At 45.4% G+C, this 21,041-nt stretch overlaps 1 non-coding gene across 1 annotated transcript; it reads right to left on the reverse strand.

The window, feature by feature from the left end:
- Window positions 1-622: 622 nt before the first annotated feature.
- Window positions 623-764, reverse strand: LOC119398073 (U4 spliceosomal RNA). The gene has a single exon (XR_005184750.1). It is a non-coding gene; the product is annotated as a U4 spliceosomal RNA (small nuclear RNA).
- Window positions 765-21,041: the final 20,277 nt, after the last annotated feature.

Below are 21,041 nucleotides of genomic sequence, written 5' to 3' on the forward strand. Positions count from 1 at the left end.
GAAGTTTCGAAGTTTAACTCATAAATGGGCTCTGGTATATTTCTAGTAAATATGTCATTCGGGTTAAACAATCAAGTGCAAATGCTAGCACATTAAGGTACAGCTTTTGTTTAACTTCAGCTCCATCCACGGTCGTGTATACCTTTAAGGAATAACCTAGCGATGTATTGAACTGTGCCGTACAGCCTATATAGTGTGCTGTATTTAACTGTCAATTAAAATGTGATGTCCGAAAGCTAAATCTCAAGGGGGACACTTGCAGGGGGTGCCCCCCTCCCCCCAGCCCAACCACAAGGGGCGTCAGGACCCCCCTGACACCCCCATGATTTACGCCACTGATCCTCGGTATTTCTTGGCCCTGTATTGACACCGCCTGATCACAGGGATCATTTCATACCATCAGTCCACATTTTGTTACACTAAATCCTACTCCAAGACCTTCCACCTTCCCTTCCGCAAATATCCGCCAGCCGGCCAGCCGCTGTATGTCATCATGACTGCCCGTCTGCACCGACAGTTGTCGGTGCAGACGCCCATTACGGCGCGCGACCAGACGTGGACAGTGAGTGGACGGCACTGCAAGTTTCACGAACACCGATCTCTCTTTGCATTGAAAAGCGAGGCCCGTGAAGGCCCTCCAAAAATTGCCACGGCCGACGGTATTTCACGTCGTCCAGGCGGGGTATTGGGAAAAGTTTTCAACTAGCAATAGTCGCTCCTCAGATAAAACTTCATTGGATGCGACACTGCCTCTGCGCAAAGCTGGTTACGTTGCTTCTCTTGTCGGGTTGTCCCTTCGGAGGGCCTAGCGCACTATACTGGTGGACGGTATTATGACTTAGTCTGTACTATTTTGTTTTATAAACAGAAAAAAAAAATTTTTGCACAACGGAATTTAGGTGCCTCATTAGCATAAATATTTTATTTTTAAAAGGGATAAACGCTTAACCATAGGGGGCGGACTGCCTTTTTCTTTGCTCGCTCTGTGGACTGCGTGCATGCTTTGCATGCATTGCAGTGAAACATTCATTTCTGATGTGAAGCGCTACTGCCTATACTAATACAGGATATAGATAATGATGATTACTAAGGCCTTAGGTAAATCTAACGTGTTCTCCGCAAATTTAAGACGCCTTGTATTATTATATTGTGTGGAGTACAATTTGTGTAGAAGGCTTAGGCGACTTCATGTGCTTGTCCGTAGTTACAGCCCGACGACAGCCTCGTCTCCAGTCACTTGTGGAATGGGGCTATAGCGTCCTCGCAGTCGGTAGTACTGCTCTGTTTCTGCGCATCAGAAGATAACAGCTATCCGTTCCCAGCGCCTGTGTGCCAGCCCCATAGGTCTGCAAACTCACTCATGAGTCGACTCACTCAGACTCAGATCGGACCGTGAGTTGAGTCTGAGTGAGTCCGGGTGAGTAATATTTTGGTGAGTTTGAGTGTGAGTGAGTCCTGTTGAAGAAAATTTTAGAAAGCCTGAGTCCGATTGAGCTCTAAGCGCAAAATATATTTCTTGAGTGAATCCGAGTGAGTTCCACCTTTTGTTGCCGACTTATGGTCCTATCTACTCATCTTCAGCATTACTATCAGCCTTATATCGGCCTATGTTTATACTCAAATCTATTTACACTTATCTCAGCACAGTAGCATTCATGCGCCACCTCAATATTTATTTATCAGAGGCGTGAGTTAGGAAAAAGGGTGCCATGACCTCCCCCGCAAACTTATTCATGGGAAGTTCTTGATAAAAATATCTCGTCTGAGTCGCGTATTTCATAAAGATGTCATTACTGGATTGACATATGGTGATATCTCGTATTTGAAGGTACAAGATCAAAAGGAGTATCGTAGGGCACCGATTATGTAAGATATTGGTGTTCAATAGGATTGACACCATGATCGAAAAAGCTAATTTCACGCCAACGGACTCATGAGTCAACTTACTCAGGCTCACTCTGACTCAAGTCAAGCCGTGAGTCTGAGCCTGAGTGAGTCCGACTGAGTAATACCATAGTAGGGACTATGGTGATACGTTGGTCAGTTTGAGTCTAAGTGAGTATGGTTGAGAAAAAGTTTAGTGAGTCTGAGTCCGAGTGAGTCCAGTTGAAGAAAATTTGGGTGAGTCTGAATACGAGTCCGAGCCCTCACAGCAAAATATATTTCTTGAGTGGGTCTGAGTGAGCCCCATATTTTTTTGCCGACCTATGCCCAGCCCCCGGTGCACCGAGGGTGCTCACTCAATCTACATCGTCCGCTTGCTGATTTCCGTGCACAAAATCATGGAGAACATTCACTCAATGCGGTTTGTTTCGATGTGTTCTCAGCAGTGTTGCGGAATGGGCGCCTCCATTTCATTCCACTTCCATTCCGGAGAATCAGAACTTGCCGCAATTCCATTCTTTTCAATTCCTCGGAATGAAAAAAACTTAGCCCATTCCCACTCCGGAAATGGCCGGGCAGTTCAGTTCCATTCCTGCAATTCCTCAACGTAGGAAAGGCATCTTGATAGTTTTCTCGACTTAAGAATGAACGCCCCACAAATCTCATGTCACCGGATGCATTAAGAACTGCAAAAGTACGCAAAAAACGTGACCAAGGTCGAGGGATAGTAGCTTGGTGACATATCTCGTGCAGTACAACCACCCTACTAATTCCTACAGGGGCAGTTCTCCCGTTACCTATAGTATCTGCGTGGTCAGCGTCTTTGAACGAATGGTGATGTTTTAATATTGTTTAAGCTTAAATGTGTTAATGCTAAAATGACGACATAGCGTATTTCTATGCTGACAAATGTAGTGTTCAAGAAGACTGAGCAGTTTTGCCACGCGTCTGGAGCGGTCGTGAATAAGGAAAAAAAGCCGGCAGATCCCACGCATTGTGGGAATCGATGTAATGCGAAGCAGCCAGCAAAGAGCTGCATACATCGTCTTGTATGTCACTGAGGAAAATGCGTGTCATGGTTTTCATGTTAACTCCTATTATTTATGTTCGTCACACAGTAACGTCGCGCAGTACCAACTTCGGGGTAGATCAAGCTAGAGAAACGGCCGCCAGCGCACCATGAGCGTGGCACGCAAGTCATGCTGTACATGACATGCGTGTCATGATTTTCATGTTAACTCGTGTTTTTATGTTCGTCACGCAGTCACGTCGCGCAATACCAATTTCGGGGTAGATCAAGCTAGCGAAACGACCGCCAGCGCTCCATGAGTGTGGCACGCAAGTCATGCTGTACATGACATGCGTGTCATGATTTTCATGTTAACTCGTGTTTTTATATACGTCATACAGTCACGTCGCGCAGTACCAATTTCGGGGTAGATCAAGCTAGCGCAACGGCCGCCAGCGCACCATGAGCGTGGCACGTAAGTCATGCTGTACATGACATGCGTGTCATGATTTTCATGTTAACTCGTGTTTTTATATACGTCATACAGTCACGTCGCGCAATACCAATTTCGGGGTAGATCAAGCTAGCGCAACGGCCGCCAGCGCACCATGAGCGTGGCACGTAAGTCATGCTGTACATGACATGCGTGTCATGATTTTCACGTTAACTCGTGTTTTTATGTTCGTCACGCAGTCACGTCGCGCAATACCAATTTCGGGGTAGATCAAGCTAGCGAAACGGCCGCCAGCGCTCCATGAGTGTGGCACGCAAGTCATGCTGTACATGACATGCGTGTCATGATTTTCATGTTAACTCGTGTTTTTATATACGTCATACAGTCACGTCGCGCAATACCAATTTCGGGGTAGATCAAGCTAGCGCAACGGCCGCCAGCGCACCATGAGCGTGGCACGTAAGTCATGCTGTACATGACATGCGTGTCATGATTTTCACGTTAACTCGTGTTTTTATGTTCGTCACGCAGTCACGTCGCGCAATACCAATTTCGGGGTAGATCAAGCTAGCGAAACGACCGCCAGCGCTCCATGAGTGTGGCACGCAAGTCATGCTGTACATGACATGCGTGTCATGATTTTCATGTTAACTCGTGTTTTTATATACGTCATACAGTCACGTCGCGCAATACCAATTTCGGGGTAGATCAAGCTAGCGAAACGACCGGCAGCGCTCCATGAGTGTGGCACGCTAGTCATGCTGTACATGACATGCGTGTCATGATTTTCATGTTAACTCGTGTTTTTATATACGTCATACAGTCACGTCGCGCAATACCAATTTCGGGGTAGATCAAGCTAGCGCAACGGCCGCCAGCGCTCCATGAGCGTGGCACGTAAGTCATGCAGTACATGACATGCGTGTCATGATTTTCATGTTAACGCGTGTTAGTTATGTCCGTTACACAGTCACGCCACAACTACCAATTTTGGTGTATATAAATCTAGCGAAACGACCGCCAGCGCACCATGAGCGTGGCACGTAAGGCATGCTGTACATGACATGCGTGTCATGATTTTCATGTTAACTCGTGTTATTTATATTCGTTACACAGTCGCGTCGCAAGATACCAATTTTGGTGTATATCAAGCTAGCGAAACGGCCGCCAGCGCACCATGAGCGTGGCACGTAAGGCATGCTGTACATGACATGCGTGTCATGATTTTCATGTTAACTCGTGTTATTTATATTCGTTACACAGTCGCGTCGCAAGATACCAATTTTGCTGTATATCAAGCTAGCGAAACGGCCGCCAGCGCACCATGAGCGTGGCACGTAAGGCATGCTGTACATGACATGCGTGTCATGATTTTCATGTTAACTCGTGTTATTATATTCGTTACACAGTCGCGTCGCAAGATACCAATTTTGGTGTATATCAAGCTAGCGCAACGGCCGCCAGCGCACCATGAGCGTGGCACGTAAGTCATGCTGTACATGACATGCGTGTCATGATTTTCATGTTAACTCGTGTTATTTATATTCGTTACACAGTCGCGTCGCAAGATACCAATTTTGCTGTATATCAAGCTAGCGAAACGGCCGCCAGCGCACCATGAGCGTGGCACGTAAGGCATGCTGTACATGACATGCGTGTCATGATTTTCATGTTAACTCGTGTTATTATATTCGTTACACAGTCGCGTCGCAAGATACCAATTTTGGTGTATATCAAGCTAGCGCAACGGCCGCCAGCGCACCATGAGCGTGGCACGTAAGTCATGCTGTACATGACATGCGTGTCATGATTTTCATGTTAACTCGTGTTATTTATATTCGTTACACAGTCGCGTCGCAAGATACCAATTTTGCTGTATATCAAGCTAGCGCAACGGCCGCCAGCGCACCATGAGCGTGGCACGTAAGGCATGCTGTACATGACATGCGTGTCATGATTTTCATGTTAACTCGTGTTATTATATTCGTTACACAGTCGCGTCGCAAGATACCAATTTTGGTGTATATCAAGCTAGCGCAACGGCCGCCAGCGCACCATGAGCGTGGCACGTAAGTCATGCTGTACATGACATGCGTGTCATGATTTTCATGTTAACTCGTGTTATTTATATTCGTTACACAGTCGCGTCGCAAGATACCAATTTTGCTGTATATCAAGCTAGCGCAACGGCCGCCAGCGTACCATGAGCGTGGCACGTAAGGCATGCTGTACATGACATGCGTGTCATGATTTTCATGTTAACTCGTGTTATTATATTCGTTACACAGTCGCGTCGCAAGATACCAATTTTGGTGTATATCAAGCTAGCGCAACGGCCGCCAGCGCACCATGAGCGTGGCACGTAAGTCATGCTGTACATGACATGCGTGTCATGATTTTCATGTTAACTCGTGTTATTTATATTCGTTACACAGTCGCGTCGCAAGATACCAATTTTGCTGTATATCAAGCTAGCGCAACGGCCGCCAGCGCACCATGAGCGTGGCACGTAAGGCATGCTGTACATGACATGCGTGTCATGATTTTCATGTTAACTCGTGTTATTATATTCGTTACACAGTCGCGTCGCAAGATACCAATTTTGGTGTATATCAAGCTAGCGCAACGGCCGCCAGCGCACCATGAGCGTGGCACGTAAGTCATGCTGTACATGACATGCGTGTCATGATTTTCACGTTAACGCGTGTTTTTATGTTCGTCACGCAGTCACGTCGCGCAATACCAATTTCGGGGTAGATCAAGCTAGCGAAACTTTAATGCGCACAACATAATCTGGGGTAGTGATCGATGTGATGCACTTGGGAAGGTTGTTGAGTGTGCCGCAGACAAATGCAATTTGACAATTTTAAATGACGGCTCCCCAACTTTTCTTCGTGGACATAATTACTCGAGTTGCATAGATGTTACCATGTGTTCCCAAGATCTAGTGAATGGTCTGGGATGGACAACGGATGTAGAAACACGTGGGAGTGACCATTTTCCCATCCTTATAAGTCACCCCTACTTGCGAAATGACATCAGGCGCTACAGCAAACTGACGAACTGGAAAGCTTTTCGGTACCGCCTAACAAACCAAAATAGTGAACTTACGACAGTTGAAACCTTTACTGAATTTTTGCAAGATAATGCGAATAAATGTACAAAAAAAGTCGCGATTCCAAAAGACTATGCGGCAGTCGATGGAGAGTATGAACAACTAAGAGCCATCAGACGACGTTCCGAAAGGGCATATCGACGCAGCGGAAGTTTAGAAGCATACAAAAATGCACAGAGAATCCACAGTGTAATGCGCCGACGACTAGATAATTTAGGTAAACGACGCTGGCGTGATTTTTGTGGAACGCTCTCTCCCCACACACCTGTTCCAAAAATTTGGCTGGTAATTCGAGCATTTAGTGGCCCTGTATCACAGAGCTTCCCATTTCGTGCGCTTGCTGTAGCCTTGGACAAACGGAAAGTTGTGGTAGCAGATGAATTTTGTCAACTTATCAGTAGGCCCGCCGCATCACAATGTGCCTTATTTGATAATTCTGTCGCGTTAGCCAGCCAGAAAATTAATGCTTGCTATTGGGCCCAGCATCCTCAACTAGACCCTGTATTTACGTTAAGTGAGCTGCAATGTGCTATAGCATCATGCCGTCAAAAATCGGCCTCTGAACCGGACGGCATTACGTACACTATGCTAAAGAACCTTGGGCCGACAGGCACAACCATTCTCTTAGATATTTACAATAATCTATGGATGCAAGAAATTGTACCCGAGTCTTGGAAGTTTGCTCGCATCATTCCGATCTTAAAACCGGCTAAGACGCCCTTGAGCCTTGAATCCTTCCGCCCAATTAGTCTGACAAGTTGTTTATGTAAAGTAATGGAAAAAATGATTGATGCAAGACTGCAGTGGTGGTGCAACAGAACCGGTGTATTCTCCAACTACTTAACAGGTTTTAGGAAACAGAGATGCACAATGGATGCAATACTGGACATAGTAACGTATGTGGAGCATGAACACGCCTGTGGTAGTTTGACGGTCGCAGTGTTCTTAGACATCAAAAGGGCATTTGACACAGTCAGTCACACTCATGTTCTGCTGAGTATGTTGGAACTCGGACTGTCCGGCAGGTCGTTGCGGTGGATATCTAAATTTTTATCAGGTCGCAAAATATTCATTCAGACGAGCGAAGGAAAGGGTGCAGAACACGATGTCAGACAGGGAGTGCCACAAGGAAGCGTACTCAGCCCTTTTCTTTTCAACTGTGTTATGGCTGATTTAGCTAAAAGACTGCCTTCTAGGTTGAAATACTCTTTATATGCAGATGATGTGTGCATTTGGGCATCTGGCACGGATGTACGGTTGATTCAGATTGCATTGCAAGACGGCATAAATATTATTAACAACTTTTTAAAAGAAAGAGGAATGGTTCTGTCGCACGCAAAGACAGCTGTATTGCCATTCACCCGTAAGAAGTTAAAAAACTTCAATCTCAATTTAGATGGCGAACCACTGATGACTGTGACACAGCATCGGTTTCTCGGAGTAATACTTGATAGGCAGCTATCATGGGCACCTCACATAAAGAAACTCGAAAACGTGGTGAATATGCTAGTGAATATACTCCGCAGAATTGCTGGGACATCATGGGGCGGATCTGTATCATCTATGCTCGCTGTTCACAATGCGTTAATACAACAAAAAGTTGCATATTCTGCAGCAGTCTTACACGGCCTTTCCCGCACTTCAGAGGAGCGACTTCAAAGACTATTAGCTAGGGGACTGCGCGTCTGCCTAGGTGTTCCGCGAGCGACTTCCAGCTGCCTTGTCATAGCTGAGACTCGACAAGCACCCTTTCCAGTCATGAGAACAATCGAAACATGCCGCCATTTTTTTCGCTTACAGACGCAACACAAGGACCACCCATTGGCACTGGAGATTTTACGAAGGGATAAAAGCAATGCTCATGCAGAAATACAGAGTAATGTACATATATTACCAGGAAATGAAATTTGGAGCTCTGAAATGGACTATCCTTCATGGCTACTTGCAATACCAAGCATTGAATTCTCAGTAGATGGCATTATCAGAAAGAGAGACATGTTCATCCAAGCTGCTCAACAACTAGCGCTTTATCAGATACACATGCGGTATCCAGGGTACATACAGGTTTACACAGATGGCTCAAGTAACACAACGTCTTCAACATCGGCATTTATCATACCACAGCTCAATATTCAGGAATCATTTAAATTATGTCGTACGACGTCATCTACTACAGGAGAGCTTTTCGCTATTCTGTATGCTATAAAGTTTATAAACTCGGCAGCAGACGCGAGAAAATTGGTACTTTTCAGCGACTCACAGGCCGCATTAAGATCACTCTCGAGTACAAACACAACAGTAATTAGTGATAGCATGACATACGAAACGCTGAAAGAGCTCACCAAAGCAAGCAAGGCACAACATGAAATCAAATTCCAATGGATACCTGGCCATTGCAACATTCCTGGAAACACAGCTGCCGATGAAGCGGCACGACAAGCACATCGTAAAGATGTTACTATTCCTTTACCAATTTCGAAAAATGAATTGTGTGGTCTTATAAAGGCTACAACTTTCAGAATGAGCAAAACTGCTTGGTTTGACCAAAGTGCAAAGAGCTGTGATTTATATCACATCGATCCATTCACTGAATTCAAAATACGATAGCATTAGATAGAAGTATGGAAACTCTTATTCACCGATTGAGGCTAGGCACCGCACACACAAAACATTTTTTGCACAGAATTGGTAGAGCTGAAACTCCCGAATGCGAATGTGGATTTATAGATGAAGACGTATGTCACCTTCTCATAGACTGTCCACATCATGACACGCCGCGACGCCGTCTTAAATCGGAACTGTTGGCATTAGACCGCAGACCGTTTAGCTTGAGGAAACTTCTGGGCCCGTGGCCTACTCGAGTTTTACAGTCGCAAGCTTTAAAAGCATCAACACGTTTTTTACAAGACAGCGGCATTGCTGACAAGTACTAAGAAATACCGAACTTTCATTTGTATAACACATGCCGTACTTATTATGCGCAGTCTCATATGACACCCATCATATGTGTGTGCTGAAGTGAATAACGTATCGACTGTTATGTACTCACGAGCGAATACATCTTCTTAAAGACCAGACGTGTGCTCTACTGTTTTGTGCTGTTCGGACCAAATATTAACGACGGTCATTATATCAGATACTTCATTCGCTTTCTTTGGAACATTTCTTTATCATTTTGTTGTGATATGTGCCTATAAGTGTGTTTTTGCATATGTGTGCCCGAGTGTTCTATTTTACATGAACTGCCTTGTATGTTTTACTTTAAGATATGCGTTCAAGTTTCACTCAAGGACTAAGGAGCAGCCGGCGCCATAATTGTGCGCCAACATCTCCTTATATATCATATCAATAAAAAAAAAGTCATGCTGTACATGACATGCGTGTCATGATTTTCATGTTAACTCGTGTTTTTATATACGTCACACAGTCACGTCGCGCAATACCAATTTCGGGGTAGATCAAGCTAGCGAAACGGCCAACAGCGCTCCATGAGCGTGGCACGTAAGTCATGCTGTACATGACATGCGTGTCATGATTTTGATGTCAACTCGTGTTATCTATGTTCGTTACACAGTCACGACACAAGATATCAATTTTGGTGCATATAAATCAAGCGAAACGGCCGCCAGCGCGCCATGAGCGTGGTATGTAAGTCATGCTGTACATGACATGCGTGTCATGATTTTCATGTTAACTCGTGTTATTTATATTTGTTACACGGTCATGTCGTAAGATACCAATTTTGGTGTATATAAAGCTAGCGAAACGGCCGCCAGCGCCCCATGAGCGTGGCACGTAAGTCATGCTGTACATGAGATGCGTGTCATGATTTTCATGTTAACTCGTGTTATTTATATTCGTTACACGGTCATGTCGTAAGATACCAATTTTGGTGTATATAAAGCTAGCGAAACGGCCGCCAGCGCACCATGTGCGTGGCACGTAAGTCATGCTCTACATGACATGCGTGTCATGATTTTCATGTTAACACGTATTTATGTTCGTCACACAGTCGCGTCGCAAGATGCCATTTTTTGGTGAATATCAAGCTAGCGAAACGGCCGGCAGCGTACCATGAGCGTGGCATGTAAATCATGCTGTACATGACATGCGTGTCATGATTTTCATGTTATGACTTGTCATTTATGTTCGTCATACAGTCATGTTACGCCATACCAATTTTGGTGCACATACGATTAACCAAGCGACCAGGAGAGCACAAAGTCATAGGCAGCTAGATAGATAGATAGATAGATAGATAGATAGATAGATAGATAGATAGATAGATAGATAGATAGATAGATAGATAGATAGATAGATAGATAGATAGATAGATAGATAGATAGATAGATAGATAGATAGATAGATAGATAGATAGATAGATAGATAGATAGATAGATAGATACGCTCAAAGTCGCAGAAGTTCGCTAAGAAATGCTTCGCATTTAAAACTAAGATTTGGCTAATGGGGGACAAAACCCTCTAGATCTGCTGGTATTAGTGCACCGCGCGGGCACCTTGTGCCTTTGTGTCGAATACGGAACACTCGGCAGCATTGCTCGTCAGCACTCACGCTTGTCAAGCGCGCCACGCAAGCACGAATGGGGTGAGGTTAACTTTCTGTGTTCGCCTGTGCGCAGGTATGCAATGTCTTCCTTGTCGCAAAGGTTATTTACGTGTGTCAGGTATTAAACTGCTCGTGAGATAAAGATCAGGCTGTGCATATAGTATTCACCACTTTCGTGTGGCGGTACCAATGGGAAGCAATGCGCAGGAATAATTGCGCAGGGAAAATACTGCTTTATTGTTAAATTCGAGGTTCTGACTAACTAATCTTTGAAGCTTGAAAAAGATCGCGTAGACGAAAACGTGCTCCATTAACGCGATAGCGTTAAAGAGCTCGTTCCGCAGAAATCACGGTGTTGGCGTCGGTGTCGGCGTCGCTGGTTGTGAGCGAAGAATCATCATCTTGTGCGTGAGCGAAAAAATTAATAATAAAAAAATGTTAAGTTCGATTGAGAATCGAACCCAAGCCGTCTGCGTGGCAAGCTGGTGTTCTACCACAGAGCCACTCCCTTTTTTTTTACTTTATTGCCTGTTATTAGACATGTGCAGTTCCAAGCAATGAATTGGCTCTGTGGATCGCTCCACAGAACCACTCCATTGCTTGGAACTGCACTGAAATTAATTTTATTGATTCACAAGCATACGCGTCCTGTGTACAGGTGTCACAGTACGAGATGTAATATCGCAGTAAAACGGGGTATAAGCGTATATTGCCGTCGGGCGTCACACCATGCGAACTGCATAACGAGTTGGTGGTTTAAAGCCAGCCGCCCATTACAAAAGGCGCACACATTACTGAACGTATTCCCTTACGAACACGTAGTGGGTGCATCGCAACTTCGAAAAAGTATAACGCGCGTAATTGCTGCTAGTTTAAGGCATGCCACCCATTAAGAGAGAGAGAGAAGAAAACGGGAGAGAGGAAAGACAGGGATGTTAACCAGTTTGGCATAACCGGTATGCTACCCTGCACAGGGGGAAGGGATGGGCGAGATCGAAAGAAGAGTAAAGAAAGAGAGAAAGAGAGGGGAACACACACGCACACACATAACGTCACAGCGCAGGGCGGCAGTCTTGTGCGGTACGCGGCATCATTAAAAGTATACAGCCGCTCGTGTAAGTCTGTTGTCCTTGGGAATTTGAGCAATACCTTGGTTGCTTGAATTCTCGATGACTTTTCAGGATGACATTGGCACCGATGCCAATGGTGATGCGGCACCGAGGAGACCTTGCAGCATATCTTCTGCGACTGTCCTCGCTACGCTTCGCAGAGACGATCCCTCATATTCGCTCTCGCTCGTCTTCACAACAGAACGATGACACTAGAAACAATTCACCCATTAAAAAGGCCATACACATTAGTGCGCGCTTTCTTTGGCCATTCATTAGTGCGCACCTTTACCTTTACTATAGGTATATCGAATGTGTGTGTGTGTGTGTGTGTGTGTGTGTGTGTGTGTGTGTGTGTGTGTGTGCGTGCGTGCGTGCGTGCGTGCGTGTGCGTGCGTGCGTGCGTGCGTGTGTGTGTGTGTGTGTGTATGCGCGCGCGCGCGCGCGCGCGCGCGTGTGTGTGTGTGTGTGTGTGTGTGTGTGTGTGTGTGTGTGTGTGTGTGTGTGTGTGTGTGTGTGTGTGTGTGTGTGTGTGTGTGTGTGTGTGTGAGAGAGAGAGAGAGAGAGACCGGGCGACTGAATATAATGTCAAGCGAAATAGAGCACGACGAGGATGGGGCCGGATATCGCTATCGCGTTCAACTCATAAGGCGAAGCTTAAACGTCCCCCAATTTCTTTCGTAATTTTCGTAAAGAGAGAATAGAGATTTACGAAAAAGACGTAATTCCATTCCCATTTCATTCCGTGCAAAAGGCGCTTAATTCCATTCCTCCAAGCGTTGTCCTCGTTCCATTGCCATTCCATTCCGGGGTCTCGAAAATGCGGAATGATTCCGGAGTCATTCCAGTTCCGGAGTGGCAACTCCGCAACACTGGTTCTCAGTAACCAGTAAGCCATCTGTAATGCGCCCCGTCCGTGTATGTGAACGCCATGCCGCTTAGGAGTGTAACTGTTATGGTATTTGGGTCGCTGTGGATAGCGGTTAGAGTAATGACAACCCCCTGAGCTTCTTCTATGCAGGATAATAAGATGGATGCCGTGACGACGTTATCCACAGTCATAGGCGTGCGCAAGGTTCCCCATTAGGGGGGGGCAAAGGGTTGTCGCAGCGCCCCCCTCCCTTCTAAGTCAATGTATGGGGCAGATTTTGCGCCCCCTCCCCTCTTAGGTGACAAGAAGGGTCAATGTACGGAGCAGATTATGCGCCCCCCCCTCTTAGGTGATTAGGGGGGGCAGCCGCCCCCACCCCTGTGCGCACGCCTATGTCCACAGCCTTGTCTATTAATGATGTCCTGTGTACGTTGCATTTCGCCGCGTCCGTTTGTCTGATAGCAGAGTGGTAAATTATCGTGCAGAAACGGTCATCGTTCTCATCAGCTTTACTATTCCGTGCCTCTCAAGGTCATTCATCGCTTCGCAATGACCTTGAGCCACCGAAGCACAAGCGAAACGCAAGGCGCGTCCGGCAGGCCTTGGCAAAAGAAGAAGGTCCGCATGGCTCGAGGCCAGAGCCAGATACAATACGAGAATGCTCTTGGCTCTCAGCGAGCTCGTCAATTATACATGCTAATGTCAGGCTAGAAGTTGGATAAAACATGTCTTGAAGAGTTAAAGCTGAGATTTTTTAGACGACTTCAGAATTTCGTTGTAGTGGTGTTAGGAACATAAAACAAGTCATGACAACTGTATCTACATCTGCGTTGACCCGCGTGACTAACGTAAGAAGATAGAGAATAACAAGGACATGTAGGAAAGAGTGTCCGACTGAGTTCTTTCCTGTCCTTTTTCTCGCGTCATATGTCAGCCATCACGTTGGGGATGAAAATATTAAGAAAAGTTACCAACATACTTGTTCATGATTACGAAATACTGCAGCGCAAGAAACACACGGACGGAACAAAAACGACCAGGACGAGCGCTGATTTGATATATACAGGTGCCCCACTATCTCTAGCCAGAGTTTAAAAATATGCCGACTTGACCGAATGCATATTGCTGACTATCGCATGGAGGAAGTCACACTATTCTTGGTGTTCCTTTGAACTGCTCAATTTGGTAAGTTTAATTAACCAACTTCTGAAGCAACGAAGCTTGTCAAAAAATTCCCGTGAGCAAGTGGTATCGGCTGGTTTGCAAAACGTCTATTTACACAGTTCCTAACGTTCGATCTATTAAGTATAATATTACTGTTTTTCTGCTTGCCACAGAAGCTCGCGAAATACAAGAAATACCATATGACTTGCCCGCTTGCGCGCCATTATTGCAGTGCTCCCCAACGTTCCGCGTTCCACAGCGTTCTGCGTTCCATACCTTTTTTAGGGCTACTTGTAGCACGCCGAACAAGGCATATAGGCAATAATGCTTTGCCTATAGTGACGTCATCATGACGTCACTATCACGACATAATCGCTTGGTCAAACGTGGGCCGATCGCGGTGGAAGTACAGAACCAGGTGAGGTGCAGAAAGTTTGCAATGCCTCCGATCCTGGAGGTATAGTGCAAAGAGCTTTCAGGGTATGGGCGGGCGGGGGGGGGGGGGGGGGGGGGGGGGAAAGATGAATACATCAACTGAGAAGAAGATGGCGTTCGCATTCATGTCGTCTTAGGCAAATGCATGAGGGACCCGTGAGTTTTTCTGTCTGTCGGGGAGCAGAAGTTTGACTGAAGTATAGTATAAAGTTTGAATTCATCAAATGTGTGACCTTCCACATAAAAATGCTGTGCCGTGGCTTTCGGCAAATTCTTTGCCAATCCGCAGAGCACAAAGTGACACTCGACCACGTGTACTTACCTGCCCGGACTCCACGTCGGATCAAGGCCGTGCCCCCCCCCCCCCCCCTACACACACACCAACACAACTTTCTGCCTACACCACTGACCGCCTTAGTAGGTGTGTTGATGGATACTATGGGTCTGCCTGTGATTCGCGCGTAAATAATTAATATATGGAAACCTCATGAATCTTCGGAAAATAGAAGCGACCTGCTTGTTTATTATTAGCCATCAAAAGAAGTGGTACTCAGAATGTGTGATTGATTCACTGACTATCCGTTATAATAAGTTATAGGTTATTGCTATATTCAGAAGTTGGGCGGAGGTTATATTTGATAATGCGTGTTGTTATTGAAGTGCATGGTAGCCTCACTTATATAATAAGGCGAAAGCCTCAGATGCCTCATCAAACGCGAAAGTTGACCGTCGGCGTCCCACGGCTTCGGGCACAGCACGAGTGATACAAAAAATCATCATCACGTGATGACGTCACCGAGCGCAGCATTTGTGACATCATCACGACGCCACGAATTCTGGCGTGACGTCACGTTACGTAACGCCACATCATGCCGCCATCACACCACATCGTAGCTTGCTCAAAGGTGCACGGGCCGATCACGGAGGCAGTGATAAACGAGGCCTCCGATCCTGGAACCACGCTAGGTGCACAAAACTTTCGGATGGTGGCGGGGCAGGATCAGTACATTGACTGAGAAGCAAAAAAAAAGATGGATTTCGCGTCCGAGTCGTCTTAGGTGAATGCACAAGGGACACTTTGATTTTCTTTCTTCCATACGCCAGATTACTATATATACCACCTTTGTTCGCAGGTTTTAAAATGATGACCTTTCTATCGGCAGATTGCTTGAGAACGTCATACTCTCCATAAGTTACGTTCTTCGTCTTGCGACTCCATCTAGCTGTGCTCAGAATTTCCCTTGAGACTTGTTTTATATGTACTGATATAATTCTTGGCATTTATCTGAATCTGGTGTCCAAGTGCTTGGCGGTCGCAAAACACCAATGCTTGCGTTTTTTTTTTTTTTTGCATCTACCTTATGAAAAAAGAATATCTTGATGGGCGAACTCTTGAAAACTCAGTTATATCCTCGAGTAGCTGCATGCTACTCGTTTACTGCACTGTGTAAGGCCGCGTTTGAGAAGACCATTTTGACTGGATTCTACCACCTGCTAACGTGTTCAGTGTGTTGGATGGCGGTAATTCTGCTGACTTTATCAAATTATTCCAGGCGCAACTTCCCAGCTAGCACAAAAGCGATATAAAACTGCTACGGAGCGGATTGACCAATAAGACGAAACGAGCGTCTTCCAATGGGTTTTTAAAATCCGTTCGTCCGACTGTTTCGGTCGCATTCCTCCGCTAACGTCCGGACGGTATGCTATTTCAAGAAGTTCTACAATGCTATTTAAGAAGGCCCCAGAAATCTGTTCTTCAAAGGGGATATTAAACGACTACCGCAAACCTTGAAATGTAGGAATATAGAAACCTTCTACAATCTGGATTGTAGTGTCCATTTTCTAATTTTATGCCCCCTCTCCTTACTCACCTCGTTTCCCTTTCCCATGCTTCTAGTTTTCTCGTTCCCCTCCCCCGAAGACGCACTCTCTTTCTGGCACATATTCGGAGGAGGACAACGAGCGGCTGTGCCCCCGCGACGGGAGGCAGAAAATAGCGCCCCTTTTCATTTCTTTCACGAATCACTCTCTCAGGCACGTTATTCGCCCTTAAATGATGCGGGAGGCACAAGTACAGCGACATTTTATTGTATCACAAGTGAAATTACAAGAACAGCCATGAAAAACACGCAAGTCTCCTATCCAAGGCGGAAAAATTTTCCGGTTCCAGCTGGATTATTGAACCGGAAATTTTTCCCAGCTGAAAACGTTTTCAGATGGAATGTTTATTCTAGCTGGAGAAATCTCCAGCTGGGAAAATTTTCGGTTCAGTAATATAGCTGGAATTGGAAAATATTCCCAGCTGGAAAAGCATGTATTTTCCAGCTGTAACTGGAAATTATTCCCAGCTGGAAAACGTGCATTTTCCAGCCGGAAAAGATTTCACTCTTGGCTGTAAAGCATGAATTTTCCAGCTGGAACACATGTGAGTCCCAGCTGTAAAATTCTCTATTCCTAGCTTGAACCAGTAGACATTCCTGCGGGACATGAGAGCATCTCCCAGCTGGCATGCTCATTTACATTGTTCCAGCTGGTGACAGGAGTAAACCACGTTCCTTGCGAGTAATAGCTAGGTTAAATTATGGGTGATTGATAAATGAGTCATAAATGTGGTATGGATGCTGGCATTGGTGGCCGCCTTGTAGAGCCACAGGGCAAGTTGGTTCGCTAAACTGCACAAACTGAAATCATTGTGATGCTGAATCTTGAAGGAATTTATTGCAACGCCGTCTGCAGCACCTGTTACAAGAACACATCCTGAATGTCCCGTTCTATCAGACTTCTTGTGCTTCTACATCTGAAAGAAGTATTTACATGCAGTAAGTGGAAAAGCAATGTAAACGCAGAAAAATCACTCGGGGACACACACCTTGCCATGACGGCCATTTTGTTTTTGTAACTGTGTAGTCTTTAGTTGTAAAAAGAAATTAAAATAATGCCTTTAAATAAAATTTTTAAAAACGAGCAAGGGCCTCAGTGCCAGGCCAGGATAAAAAGCACTGAGCAGCCAACAGGTTAAGTGTACGTTGCATGGTGAAGTCAGTTTTCAACTGTAACTCGTAGCGTTGCCACGGTGGTCTAGTGGTTATGGCGCTCGACTGCTGACCCGAAGGTCGCGGTATCGAATCCCGGCCGCGGCGGCTGCATTTTCGATGGAAGCGAAAATGTTTGAGGCCCCTGTGCTTAGATTTAGGTGCTCGTTAAAGAACCCAAGGTGGTCGAAATTTCCAGAGCCCTCCACTACGGCGTCTCTCATAAGCATATCGTAGTTCTGGGACGTTAAACGCCAGATATCATCAACTGTAGCTCGTAAGTAGTCTCTAGCGTAATTCTAGCTAACATGTAATTCGGGTTAAACCATGAAATGAAAAAGATATATAGGACTTGTTTGTTATAATGCGTAAAGGTATAGCTTAAATTTTCTTTAACTTCAACTCCATCCCCATTCACGTATACCTGTCAGAAATGGTGGCGTAGCCAGGGGGTGGCACACCGGGCCCTTGCGACCCCCCCCCCCCTTCCGAAATATTTTTCCCATGGCATATACAGAGCACAAGAGGACATTCGACCACATCTGCCTGCCCCACCCCCACTTCAGATCAAGGAGGTGCCCCCCCCCCTCCTAGAAAAAAATGTCTGCCTACGCCCCTGGTTAGAAATAGGCTGCCACAATTTACCCCTAGAAACATTCTTGTGAAGCAATTTTATCTTCACTGGTGATTTTATAACGCCATTTGAGAAAAATTTGGTATAGCGCAAAGAGGACGGGGAACGAAATGAAGACGCGAACTGACAGACACGGGCGCGAACTTCCAGCTGTTCATTAACAGAAACCACGCCGATTTATATAGGCTGTCGAACTATGGTAACCTCAACAGAAATAGAAACATGGCATGGCTAACAATTCATCATGAGCCACTGTAACAGAGTCGAGACATGCGCCGGAAACTGCATTGACCTGAGCTGTAAAATCATGCCAGCTAGTACACATGAACACGTGTCCATTAGGATCAATCGGAGTGAGAGCACAACCTAAACTTGACATATCTACAGGCTACTTTTTTTTTTTAAATCACTTCTTTCTGACTTAAAGCGCGCTAACGCACTGAGTGCCTGCACTTGTTATTAGGAACGCCTCCCTTTCCTTAGAAAAGTGGTTTGGCTGAAGTGTGGCGCACAACCACAGCGCTTGCAGTGGTCTGCCAAGTGCCCACCCATCTTGCTGCTGACCGCCAAGCGGTGCTTCCTTGCACGTTCGTTGAAACACCGGCCGGTTCGGCCGATGTACAGCCTACCGCAGCTTCGGGGATGCACCACATTGCTGACATACTGTATCGTGGGGCGTGCTTCTTTTAGCATGCAGCCGGCTGCTTAATCGCCGTAAAAGGGCAAATCCTGGCCAGTTTGCATGGAGCGGAAAAGACAATGCGCACATTGTATCTGGCTACGATCTTCTTTATATTGTGCGAGAGCCGGTGAACGTAAGGTATCTTGAAATTGCAGAAGCAGCCGCGTGGATGGATACAAGATCTGCGCTAAATATAGCTCGTGAGGAATTAAGTTAGACGGTTATCGCTGACAGTACATTACGTAAAGCTTACTGGTTAACGAACTTGGATGAATTTACGATTGCTGACGCTATATGTCAACACCACACGCCTTCATCCTTTTGCGCGTTACTTTCTTGGTCGCAATGATGAGATATATGGCGTGAGCATGCTCGAGTTGAAATTTCAATTCGGGCGGTCCATGCATGTCCATGCATGAGTTGACCAAATGACGCGCGATGCTGCTTGGCGAGAAAACGGGTCTTTAAAAATCCGCCTAATAGCGGGATTCCAAGTTTTGATTATATCTTTATTGAAGTTGACATCATCAATCCGTACATATATTGCTGACGGCTGACGGTTTAGACGACATATCCCCGAATAAGACGGATTATATCTCTCTTGTGCTACCTGGGTTGTAGCACGAATGCTTTTGTGCTGCTCTTTATTAATTTATTAACATTTTTTTCTTCTCCAAATTCTACAAATCCGGCAAGTTCTTCAGTTTCCTCTCCAGGTAGTTTAATATCTTTAGGTTGGTTGCAAAGTTCTTTTAAAGGGACACTAAAGAGCACAACGATTTTTCTCGTATTAGTAAACTACTTTTTCACGATACCGAAAACGCCACACTTGCTGCGAGAAGGCGCTTAGTAAGCGAGAAGACGCGCAAAAAGGAAATGTGGGTGGTGACGCCACCTTGAGGTTTCCGCACCAATCGCCGTGACTTCACTTATTTTGACGGCGCCTACTAGGGCCTACGTAGTTCCTAATCGGTAAAAATGAAGTACATTGTCCTCTGAGAAGGCCATAGACTTATCATACCAAGTTTGAGGAAATTTCGTTGGGCCAGTGGCGCCAAAATACGATAAGTACACTTTGAAATCCGTGGCGTCACGCGCGGAGATTTCGGCGCGAAATTTAAAAATGAAACTTTGAACTTCATTTTTTCCTATATTAATAAACCTATGATGGCTAGATTAACGACATTAGAGTTCTCAAAGTACAATTTGTCAATCTAAACTGATTCACTGTTTCTATTTAGTGTCCCTTTTAAATCATATCTGTATACTTATTGATGGAGGCACATTCTAAAACACTATTCCATTTCGTTAGTAAACTAGGCGGTTTTCATCTCTTCAAGCTTCCATTTTATTCTGAAATAAATAATTGTGAAATAAAGTTTGCAACTTATGGGCGCGCTACAAAGTAGAAAAAGAAAACACTTTGTAAACTTCGCTGTCTTTGGCGTCTCTCTTGGTACCTCCTTAACAATATATGCTGGATCAGTGTTGCCTGGCACGCTCTCAAGCTATAATATAATCATTTTTAAAGCGACACTCCGACTCCATATCATTTTCTCCACTAATGGTACGACGCACGGATTTAACACTGTTACTTTCTGCAGTCCGGTCCATGCCCAGCAACTTCACGATTTGTAAAATGCCGCACACGGCACAGAACCACCTAACGAATCGTACGTTAGGAGCTACGTCCAAGGAGGTTTTCAATAAAACGAACTTCTACATTGTGATACTCGATTTAAATCACCCACGCGTTTGAAAAAGAAACCACATGTTTGAGGATACACCCACTTCTTGGGTCAGGGTATGGCCAAACCTTCAAAGTGCGTTCAGCTACAAAACCTACATAGTGTGTTTCGGCCATGGTGTAGTTCTAATTGGTTCTACGTAGCCTAGCAAACGAAGTCTTGCCTACTACTGCTCTGAATTATTAGAGTTTTAATCTGTTATTATAAGTTATAAGCATAAACTCTCTATTTACGCTTCTTTCATGTCACGTGATCGCCGACTGCGTTGACCAAACCGCGCCAAATATACAGGTTATGGCGGATGGCGCTGCTTGACTGCCGCTTCCGCGGTTTTGGC

Source organism: Rhipicephalus sanguineus, chromosome 6 (assembly GCF_013339695.2).
Source record: "Rhipicephalus sanguineus isolate Rsan-2018 chromosome 6, BIME_Rsan_1.4, whole genome shotgun sequence".
Lineage (NCBI taxonomy): Eukaryota > Metazoa > Arthropoda > Arachnida > Ixodida > Ixodidae > Rhipicephalus > Rhipicephalus sanguineus.